The following is a 10791-nucleotide window of genomic DNA, read 5'->3' as shown; positions in this document are numbered from 1 at the left end:
AAAAAAAAAAAAAAAAAAAGCTGGGGCTGAGAATGGTGAACTATCACCAATTTTACTGGACCACATTAAAACTAACCTAAATGGGTGCTAAACAAAATTTCTAAAGCTTTAAGTTCTGCCACCAATCCAGAATTTTTCAATTGAAGGTTTTGAAGGGCTTGATGCATAACTATAAACTTGCTCGTTTTACCTAATTTTGGATGAGATAACTAAGTGTCTGATTACTGAGCCCTCAACTGTTCATTTCTTAGAACTGCTTCTCATTCTCTGTAGACTTGCAGCCACTGACGAGCAAAGGATAATTAACTCAACAAGGTATTTCACCATTTCCTTGGTGATTCTATCACTTTTCAAAAATATCAATCAAATATGCTTTTTAAAAACTATTCTAGCTAAATCATTTCACGCCCCATGTGTGTCTGTGTGAAAGACTTGGGCAAGTCAGCAAGTTAGTCCCCAGTGCATCAATGGGCTCATACTCAAAGAGCTTGTGCAGATGGTTGGAGTAAAACAATAAGGAAGCCCAATACCTTCTCTTTTACAATGTGTGCATTCCCACTAATACACACATTTGTTCAGTATGAGGCTTCTACTATTTCCTAAACTCCATCCTGCCGTTCATTTACACTAAGTCTTCCATCTCAGCAGTGCTAGCCGTCAGGTGAATCTTGATAGTAACTGGTCACTGCAAGCCTTGTTTCTTTACACCCTTATCTACTCTTTAGGACTCAAGTTTATGACCCTCCATTCAATCTCCCTACTGCATGCAGGAAAATCCTTCTATTTTCCTGTCCCAGACAAGTAAACCTCTGCTTCCTCCAAAGAGGCACCATCCAGACCCTACAGCACCAAATGCTAATAAGGCTACAAAGGAAATAAAGCTTTATAAAGATTTCCTCCCCTCCCTCTTGCTCTGGCTCATCCCAGGCTTTCCCCTAATTCTCAACTTCTCCTCTTGATTCTGAGATCGCTTAACTGGCCATTACTAGAAATCTGTAATTCACTGTTGGGAGATGGTCCATAATAGTTTTAAAGCCTGATTATACTATAAAATAAAAGCAGAACCCAAGCAGCATTTGACAAGTGGTAAATAAAAAGAAGGGTATCACAGCAGCATTGTAGGTCCTCCATGAAACAGCTCTAGTTTTCTTGTTTATACATAAAGTTAAAATCCAAAACAACAGAATCCCCATGACACAGGACACCTAAGAGGAGCCTGAGTGAGAGCCCATTACTGGAAGTGTAGCAGAAACCAGAGGCCTAGAACCAGATCAATGACTCATAGCAAGGAACACAAGTAAAGCTGTATGAACTAAAGGGTAAACTGTGTGACTCACCAGCTACACTACAGCTTCCACAACAAGATTCTTCTTTGTTTTTGTTTTTGTCTTGGTTCTTTGTTTTGTTTGGTTTTTGGTTTCCTTTTAAATTTGGTCTTGCTTTGGTAGGGGAAGGCAGAGGCAGATGTAATAAGGGTATAGGGATTTAAGTAGGATTGAAAAGCATGATGTGAAACTCACAAAGAATTAATAGAAGTTAAAAAAAAATTTAACAACAACAACAAAAAAAAAAAAGTTAAAATAATGTCAGGAGCCCAGGGGGTTGAAAGGTGTGGTTAAACTTAGCTCTGACTGTGTGTTGGCCCCTGCAGAATTATACAATTATCTCAGTTCCCCTTCCTTTGAGCTGGCAGTATCACAGTACAAAGCCTCCTCATCTGAGCATTTAGGGGCTTTGAGCTGCTAAAATATACCACAAAGCCATATTAACATAAAAGAAATCAGAGATTCCTTACTGGCTCATGCCATAGCCCAGGTACAAATCCTTCCTTCTAGCATAAGCATGAAGATTATTATTGTTGGCAACCTTCCAACTTTCACCTCAAGATCCTGGCGTGCCTGACAGCACAGCTACACAGCACATCACCACAGCTCTGAAACAGAGTTCTCTAAACTTGTCCTAACTCTGTATTTTCATTGTACTTAGGAGGAATTTCTACAAGACTTCTTTTCTGATGGGTTGTTTCTGTTTTATTTCTCATCATTACCAAAAGGGAGCTTTCCTAGTTTAGTAATTCCAGGTTTACTCTATCACTCAGACATCAGTCATCAAATTCATCCCATGTTTTTAAAACTCTCGATTTTGTAATCCATATATGACTGCTCTTTTTTTTTTCTTGTGGCCAACAGCCATCCTCTCTACTTTCTGGGTGTATAACTGAATACTACATTGTTTCAATGTAGCATGGTTCCCAGGATGAACAACTTAGAATTATATGACATTAAGTAAAGACCTATCTTCTATCAGACTCAGTAAGACCCTGAATGTTTTGGAATGATCAAAATGTTCAGTAATAATCCAAAATAGAGCAGGTTTTCATTACTGCAGAAGCAGTTATTCTGTTCCCTCCCTTGGATGAGCAACACCAACAGCACCTTCCAGCCTTTCCAGGTGTTTATCAGAGCCACTTACCCTATTTAAAGTCCCTCCTCTTTTTATTCCCAGACACTTAGCAGGGCAACAAGGAAGAACTCTCGGCCAACCCCACACCCAACATTGGTACTATGATATGTATGTTTTGGTTTCCACCTACAATTTTTGGCTGGTAACTCCCTCCCTGAGGCAGGCCACGGAAACAAGAGTTTTTCTTCCCCAACAGAGTCCTAACAACTCTAATCTTCCCTGACTTCTCAGCCTTGGCACTGAATTTCTCTGGCTGTTGGGGATGCCTCCAAGTGAAATATTATCTGCTCAGAAATCCTGAGTTCAATCCCTAGCACCCAAAGAGGTATTTCCCAATCTACCCCTCCTACAGTAGAATAGGCTGTAGGATCTTCCTTATGCCAGAGGAGTTCTGGCCCATAACCTGAAGGGAGGAATGCTGCTCGGAGAGGCCATGACTGTAAAGCAGACTAGCCTTGTTAGGTTTCCCCATCTAGTCTATGAGCACAGGATATGCAAGAAGTCTCCTTAAAGGTTCCAAAAGATAAGATCCAGTGAGCTTTTGAGCAGTTAACATAAACACACACACACTCATTCATTCATTCATTCTGTATGTCGTCTGTCTGTCTCTTTCTCTTACCTGGGGAATGATCTGAAGCTACAAGATCTCTCTTCTTACCTTGTCCTAGGCATCTACTCCTCTGCAATATTTTTATAATAAACCAGTAATGAACCAGTCGGCTTCTTTCCTGGATCAGGAACTCCACAATTTCTGGGCTTTCAACTAGCGTGTAAAGATGGGGAAGGTGATCAAGCTGTGCAATGAGTTCTGATCTCCTAACAAACAATATCTGAACTGAAGTAGAAGTCACCCAGCAAAACTGATCACTGGCTTGCTGGGGAGGAAAAATCTGCACAACTTTGAGGTCAAAAACAGACACCATTTTTCAAATAAAATGTCTCACCTGCAACTCTTGCTGGGCACAGTGTGGTGTCCTGAAGCCTCTGACGTCCCCTAAAATAACTACTACTTCCTAATAAACACCTAACCCAGGCCCCAGAGATACTACCAAAAGAATCCAAAGAGAGGCTGGAGAGATGGCTCCACGGTTACCAGCACTGGTTGCTCTTCCAAAGGCCCTGAGTTCAAGACCCAGCACCAACAACCATCTGTAGCTCCGGTCCCAGGAAATGTAGTCAATGAATTAATGTCCTTTCTGGCACCAGGCACCAAGCATGCTCATGGAACACATACATACATGCAGACAAAATACCCATACACAGAAAATAAAATAGAATCAGGAGACACTTAATAATGTCACTTCTTGGCAAAGCCACATACATACTCAATACCTATGAGCATGTCATTTATGTATGTTCCTGCCCCGACACACACCCCTGTGCCTGTGTGTGCATGCGCGCACACACACAAATACCTATTGTAGCACTTTTCTTATCTTTTTAGAAAAATTGTTCCAGCAGTTTTGAGTAGGATGAAATACAGTAGAGATGTAAAAGGTTCATGTAATATCCACTTCTGTGCTCACTCTTCCCTAGTGGTGGGTGCAATGTGCTGTTCTCGAAGAATCAAGCTGCACATGGTCTGTTTTCTCCTTTGAAAGGCCCATCTTGGGCCTTTGGCTGATGCTCCTTTTACTGTGCCACCAGTTTAGCTGACCTTAGAATTTCTTTCACCATGTCATCATTCTAAGGTACATTAGACAAAATGTGACAAAGTATGTATTCTAAAACATTATTTCTTACTTAATCTCATTAAATATGCTCTAATTTTTAAAGGCACATAACATGTGCTTTAGGGGAGAACCAATTTACTTCACTGTATCTGTACCAAGTTATATTAAATAAATAGTAAAAGAAATGCTGTTTGGGGCTAGAAGTGAAGTGCATACATAGTAAAGTGTTGCCATGTATGATGGTTAACCTCAGTTATCAGTTTGATGAGATTTAAAACTACCTGGGTGGAAGAGTATCTTGATTAGGTTAAAAGAGGTGAGAAGTCACCATTTGGGGGAGGGGAGGCACCATTCCTACATTAGAAATCTGGACAGTATATATAAAAAGGAGAACATGAACTAAATACAAGCACTCACTGCTCTCTTCTTCATGACTATAGACACAAACGTAGCCATCAATTTCAAATTCCTGCCACTGTGACTTCCCTGCCACAGCAGACTGAACCCTGGAACTATGGGCCAAAATAAACCTTTCTTCCTTGAGTTGCTTTTGACAAGGCATTTTATCATAGCACCACAAAAAGTAACTAACACACACTGCAAACACAAGGTCTCAAGTTTAATATTTAATATCTATATAAAAGGCCAGGTATAAGTGGCATATGTCTATAACCCCAGAAGGTGACAAAGGGCTCCTGGGAGCTCACTAGATAGCCAATCAAGATTAACTGAAGGTCCTCAAGTCCCAGGGAGACCCACTCTTTTTTTTTTAAAAAAAACAGTGGCTATCTCAAGGTTGATTTCTGACCTCTACTTGCATGCATCCTTACACACACATATGTACTCACAACCTGTGCACACCACTTGTACATATAAAGAAACTCTATCCAGGCATAAACAAGCAGCAATAGAATTTGATACTCTTCACTGTCTGCAGTTAGAATCTATAGTTGGTTTGTTTGTTTTTGGTGGTGGTGGTGGTGGTGGTTGAAATAGTCTTATATATCCCACGCTGGCCTTGAACCCACTATGTATGGAGGATAATGCTGAGGTTCTGTTCCTTCTGCCTCCGCCTCCCAGGGCTGGGTCACAACATTCACTACACCCAGTTTATATGGTGCTTAGGCTAGAAACCAGGGTTTCCTGCAGGTCAGACAACACTCTACCAACTCAGTTACATTCCCAATCCCGAAGTCGGTTCTTTAAACCACAAACTAAATCAAAGGCAGGATTTTCATGTTCTATACGTTTAAATATTGCTGGGAAGAGACAGCACAATGATCTTAAATCTCCACTTTTTCTTAGTAGACACAATACATGACATTTTAAAATTTATGTTCCTGAATAAAGTTATCATACCTTTACTTCAATTGGCACATATAAATTGCTCACTCGAAGAGTTAAATATGTGGGAATTAATCACACACAATACACCTACACTTAAGACCTAAGGAGAAGATAAAGAAAACTGTCTAGATCAACACACGAAAAGAATCAGAGGTACATTTATGCTATAGTTACTTGTACAGCAAGTGCTTTACAAATGGCTCAGTGTTTTTCAGAACTGAATGGAAATCTAAACTGGACATGCTGGTACACACCTGTAGTCTCAACCCTTAGAAAGATTACAAGTAAGTTCAGCATAGAGGGCAAGACCCAATCTAGATAAATAAATAAAAACGTAATAAATTATAACTATGCTAACTACTTTGAAAAAGCATTTTTAAAATGATGTTTCCTAACTACTCAAATTTAAGGCTCTATTTTTTTTAACAACCTTCTTTAATTTATTGTGTATGTGCATCTGTGCATTCAGGTGTGTGTGCATGTAGAAGCCAGAGGTCAACATACACGATCTTCCTCAATTGCTCTCCAACTCATTTTTGAGACAGCATCTCTCACTGAGTCTGCTGGCCAGCAAGCTCCAGAAATCCTTCTGTATTTGATTCCCCAGGGCTAGAATTGTAGATGCATACTGCCATGCCCAGCTTTTCACAAGGGTACTGGTGATCCAAACTCAGGGCCATTTCCCCAATGTACTTATGTTTTTATAACAAATTTACAGACTGAGCCATTTTCTCAATGTCCTTATGTCTTTATAATGAATTTACAGACTGAGCCATTTCCCCAATGTACTTATGTCTTTATAACAAATTTACGTTCCCACATTTTTAAGAGATCTTTAAAATTCATTACATATTAAGTGACTAGCAGTTAAAGCAGAAAAGCGATGGTGGCGCATGCCTTTAATCCCAGCACTCGGGAGGCAGAGACAGGCGGATCTCTGTGAGTTGGAGACCAGCCTGGTCTACAGAGCTAGTTCCAGGAGAGGCTCCAAAGCCACAGAGAAACCCTGTCTCGAAAAACCAAAAAAAAAAAAAAAAAAAATCATTTCTAATATTTACACATTTATAATATTTTGATTTAAGGCATTTCACATGCAATAACCTAATGTGATTCTTAAAACAGCCTATAAGCTGTGTATCCTCTGTTTTAATTGATAAGAAATTGTGGGAAATTAGAAAAAAATCTGGTAATTTCCCAAAGGTACAGAGCCAACATATGGCAGGCTTGGTTTTTCCTAGTCCAAATCCAGCGTTCACCCAACTTTGATGTCCTGTTTCTATGGCACTGTTCCTCGCAAAGGTAAAGCCACTAGCACAGAAGAAATCATCCTGCTGTGTTTTCATTGTTGAAGTTGCTCAACCCTCAGCTGGCAAACTTTATTCACCAGAATATGTTATTCTCTAGCATGCCCATGGTGACTTTAAGGAACATTAGGTCCTAGACTTTATGCCCAACTCACTTGAGATTGATCACTTTGATATGCTTTCACTAGCTTGGCTACACAGCTAGGCTTTTACAAGCCACCACTAGAAGGGCTCTTGCATATTAAGATGACAAATGTCCATTTGTAAGTTCACTAAAATTTCTTGAGCTAAAGAATTACACTATTACATAGTACTGTACCATTCAAGAAATGTTTTGGTTAAATCCGTCTATGATGACAAATTATCAAGAAAATGATTTTTCAAATTCTCAAATTACTGAGGAAATAATTTTTCCAATTCCCAACTAATTATTGAGAATAAAAGCCCATTTGATAGTAGCTCATTTGAATATTTTTCTTTCTCAAAAGAAAGCTTATCCTAAAGTCTAATACATTTTTATAATACTATTTACCCAACTTGGCAAGCAGATCTACATTTTGATAGCTTTAGTCACCAAATAATCAAGGGATGGAAGGTGGGGGGAGGCATGCTCAGTTTGTAAATGTTTATACTTCTGTATATGGGCATGAGGAAATTCAAAAGAAAAAAAGAATGAGTCAGAATGAATGAGAACACAAACGTCTGACTAATAACAAAATCAGGTACTATTCTCTATTAGTTGAGATTGTGGGAAGAATGTTTTAAAAATGGCCGGATGAGAAGTACAACTTCTCTGTGACAATGTACCTAAATGAACAAGAGATGACTGTTAAGAAGCCAGAGTTACTACAATTCCCATTCCAGCTACCCACAACCCATAGCCCATTTACAGCTACAACAATACCTCATAACAGCAACATTATCACCATTTGAGACTCTCAGGTCCAGAAAACAACAAGATTTAGAGTTTGAAGTAGAACAATATCTTCTCTGGAATTCTAAAAATGGGAGCCCTTAATAGTGAAAAACAGTGATCAACAGGTTAGAAGAATTGTCCAACCCACAGATAATAACGTTTAGAAAAAGAAATTTGCAAGTTGGGTCATAAGGGACTAGGGACTCATGGCATAAAGAAACAGAAATCATCGCAGGTAATAGGATGAACACAGAGAATGCTGATGGCCAACATGCATGGCATCCTCACTGAATGCCAGATCCCATGTTTTGTGTGCATTCTCCTTGTGCCTACAAGACAAGCATTATTCTTACTTTCCGACTAACAAACAGAGGCGTAGAGAGGCTAAGTAATATACTCACAGAAAGCTTAAGTCCTGGTAGGGTGGAGGAGGACAGGAAAGATTCAAACCCAAGACTCCAGAGCTCTGGCCATTAAGCATTACAATATAAAAGAAATATTGTATTCAACTTTGGACCACAGTTGATCACAAATGTCAAGCCATGAAACAGTACAAAGTCCTTTGTCAAGCATGGTTGGTGCCTATCCTACAGGAGACTGTTCAACACCTGCCAAAGTGTAATCCATATGTCCTACAACTGAATCTGCTGGCCAGTAGGACCTGATCACAAACAGCTCCAAAGAAGTCTTTTGAGTAGCAAGCATATGAAATGGGGGTGGGGAGGGGACGGAAAGCCCAGGAAACACAGCAAGACCTCATCTCAAAAAGAATAAATCCAAAGAATCTAAAGAATAGGAAGTGAGACTCACAACCATAAAAAAAAAAAATTACTAATTTGCTGCCTAAGCTCAAGCTTTCTAATTCAGATTATGCTACACAACACCTTGAACATTTCAAGCACTTCTCTTTATTCTAAGAAATCAAATTAGATTCAAAACACAAAATATAACAGCATGTTCTTCTATCAATCAAAGATGTATCAATAAAGATTTAAAAAAAAAGTAACAACAACTCAGGGACTGGAGAACTGGTTCAGGGGTTAAGAACACTTGTTGCTTGTGGTTGTGCTTTGATTCCCAGCACCTACACGGCAGCTCACAGCCATCTGTAAAGTCAGTCCTAGGGAATCTAATGACCTCTTCTGACCTTTCCAACACCAGGCTTGCATGTGGTGCTCATACAAATATGCATGCAAAACATACACACACACACACACACACACACAGAGGTCTTCTTTTAAATTAAGCAATAATTCAAAGGCAGTTTACCGCCCTTTTCCCTTTTAAAAAGGATTCTAGAAATCAAAAAGCAGAGATAGAGGAGAACAGAGAACACCAGACTAACTCCTGACCATGTGACCTTGAGTTTCTAGGAGCTCTTCTCTCCTGCAGAACCCTCACGTTCGCTCTTCTCTCAGCCTTGGCCGGATCTCTGTTCTTTCCAGACAGGCTTTCTCTGTCCATCTTATCAAGGAGACTGCCCTGTTATCTTCCAACACAAAACCCAGCCTGTTGCCTTCATTTTTCTTAAGCCACCTCTACTGTTTATCTCCATGTCTTCCCTTCTCTATTCTCATAGGCACATGCTCCATCAGAGGGGAAATGCCATGTTCACTGGTCTCTATCCACTCACAACAGCACTGTGCTGGCTCTAAGCAGTTGCTCAATATTTTCTGAACAACAAAAAGAAAAAAAAAATTATGCAGGTTTTCAAACTATCAGCCTCTTCCCTCAAAGAAAAAAAGGGAGGGGGGGAACTTTGAAATATATACATTGCTTTACTGAGTTATTTATTGTGTATTCAAGCAGAGGTCAGAGGACAATTTGAGGGAAATCAGTCCTTTCCTTGCCATGTAGGTCCCAGGGATTGAACTCAGATTAGGCTATGTTTCGACCCTTGAAACAATTTTTTAAAAAACTGTAAGTCACCCATTGTTGACAGGACACAAGACAAGATAATCCTAAATTATCTTAGCCGACAGAAAAAGAGTGACATGAAGAAATCAATCCTGTATTCTATATAATGTAATATGCAGGACAGCAGGCATCCAATAGCTAACTCAATCTGAATTCATTAACTTGGGGACTGCACAGACTCTATCTTCTGAATGCTGAGCTCGTCCTGTTGATTTATCTATCACAGTTTAATACACAGACTAAATTGTTCTTACCAGAGGGATGCAAATGCAGATCGTGTTTCTGCTGCCTGAATCATGCTATGCTATCATAAACACGAAACAGTCAACATATAACGTGTTAACTAGACACAAGAAGCTCTTTATGGAGACTTTAATCAAAAGAAAAACTAGAGCCGGGCGGTGGTGGCGCACGCCTGTAATCCCAGCACTCGGGAGGCAGAGGCAGGCGGATCTCTGTGAGTTCGAGGCCAGCCTGGTCTACAAGAGCTAATTCCAGGACAGGCACCAAAGCTACAGAAAAACCCTGTCTCGAGAAAAAAAAAAAAAAAAAAAAAAAAAAAAGAAAAAGAAAAACTAGAAACTATGGTCATACGGATACCAAGGCTATCCAAGTGACTCTAATAATTCAACATGAGTCGTTTGCTAAAGTTATCAAGAGATTTCTGGGCTTACCTATTTCAAAAATAGTGCTATTACCCAAAACCCCTCCAGGAAACTTAAGAAATGGTCCATAATGGACTCGGGCCTGTTATTTTCACAACATCCCCTGTCAAAACCCACACAGAGCTCCTAAGGCCTCCCAGTGGGGAAAGGCCATCACAGGAGAGCTGTCTCAGATGCCCAGACACGATCACTTTGACCTCTGCCACTCGGTTTCCTGAATCTCTCTCCCTTTCAGCCGAACTCGGTCTTCTATTTTTATCTGATTTTCTTTTCTGCAGGAGAGGAGAACACACATCTCCAGCCTGAGTCGAAACGCCTCTCCGGGGCCAATGGCCGTCTCCCCACCTTACAGGTGGCACAGGGCCTGGCGAACCCCCCGCCCCGCCCACGCAGACACCCTGCAAAGTTTGGGGGACCGGGGGGCCACACAGTGGCCCGGCTCCGGAGGCGCCCGGCGAGGCGCAAGATGGCCCTGAGCCGGCCCCACTGCGGCGCGCGGGGGCGGC

General features: G+C 40.6%; 1 protein-coding gene across 2 annotated transcripts in view; it reads right to left on the bottom strand.

The window, feature by feature from the left end:
• Map2k4 (mitogen-activated protein kinase kinase 4) overlaps nt 1-10791 on the bottom strand; it is a 94504-nt gene that overhangs the window by 83217 nt on the left and 496 nt on the right. The window lies entirely within an intron of this gene.

The sequence above is a fragment of the Microtus ochrogaster genome, chromosome 7 (assembly GCF_000317375.1).
Source record: "Microtus ochrogaster isolate Prairie Vole_2 chromosome 7, MicOch1.0, whole genome shotgun sequence".
Lineage (NCBI taxonomy): Eukaryota > Metazoa > Chordata > Mammalia > Rodentia > Cricetidae > Microtus > Microtus ochrogaster.
The sequence above is the reverse complement of the archived record's forward strand: the minus strand, read 5'-3'. Positions and strand labels throughout refer to the sequence as shown.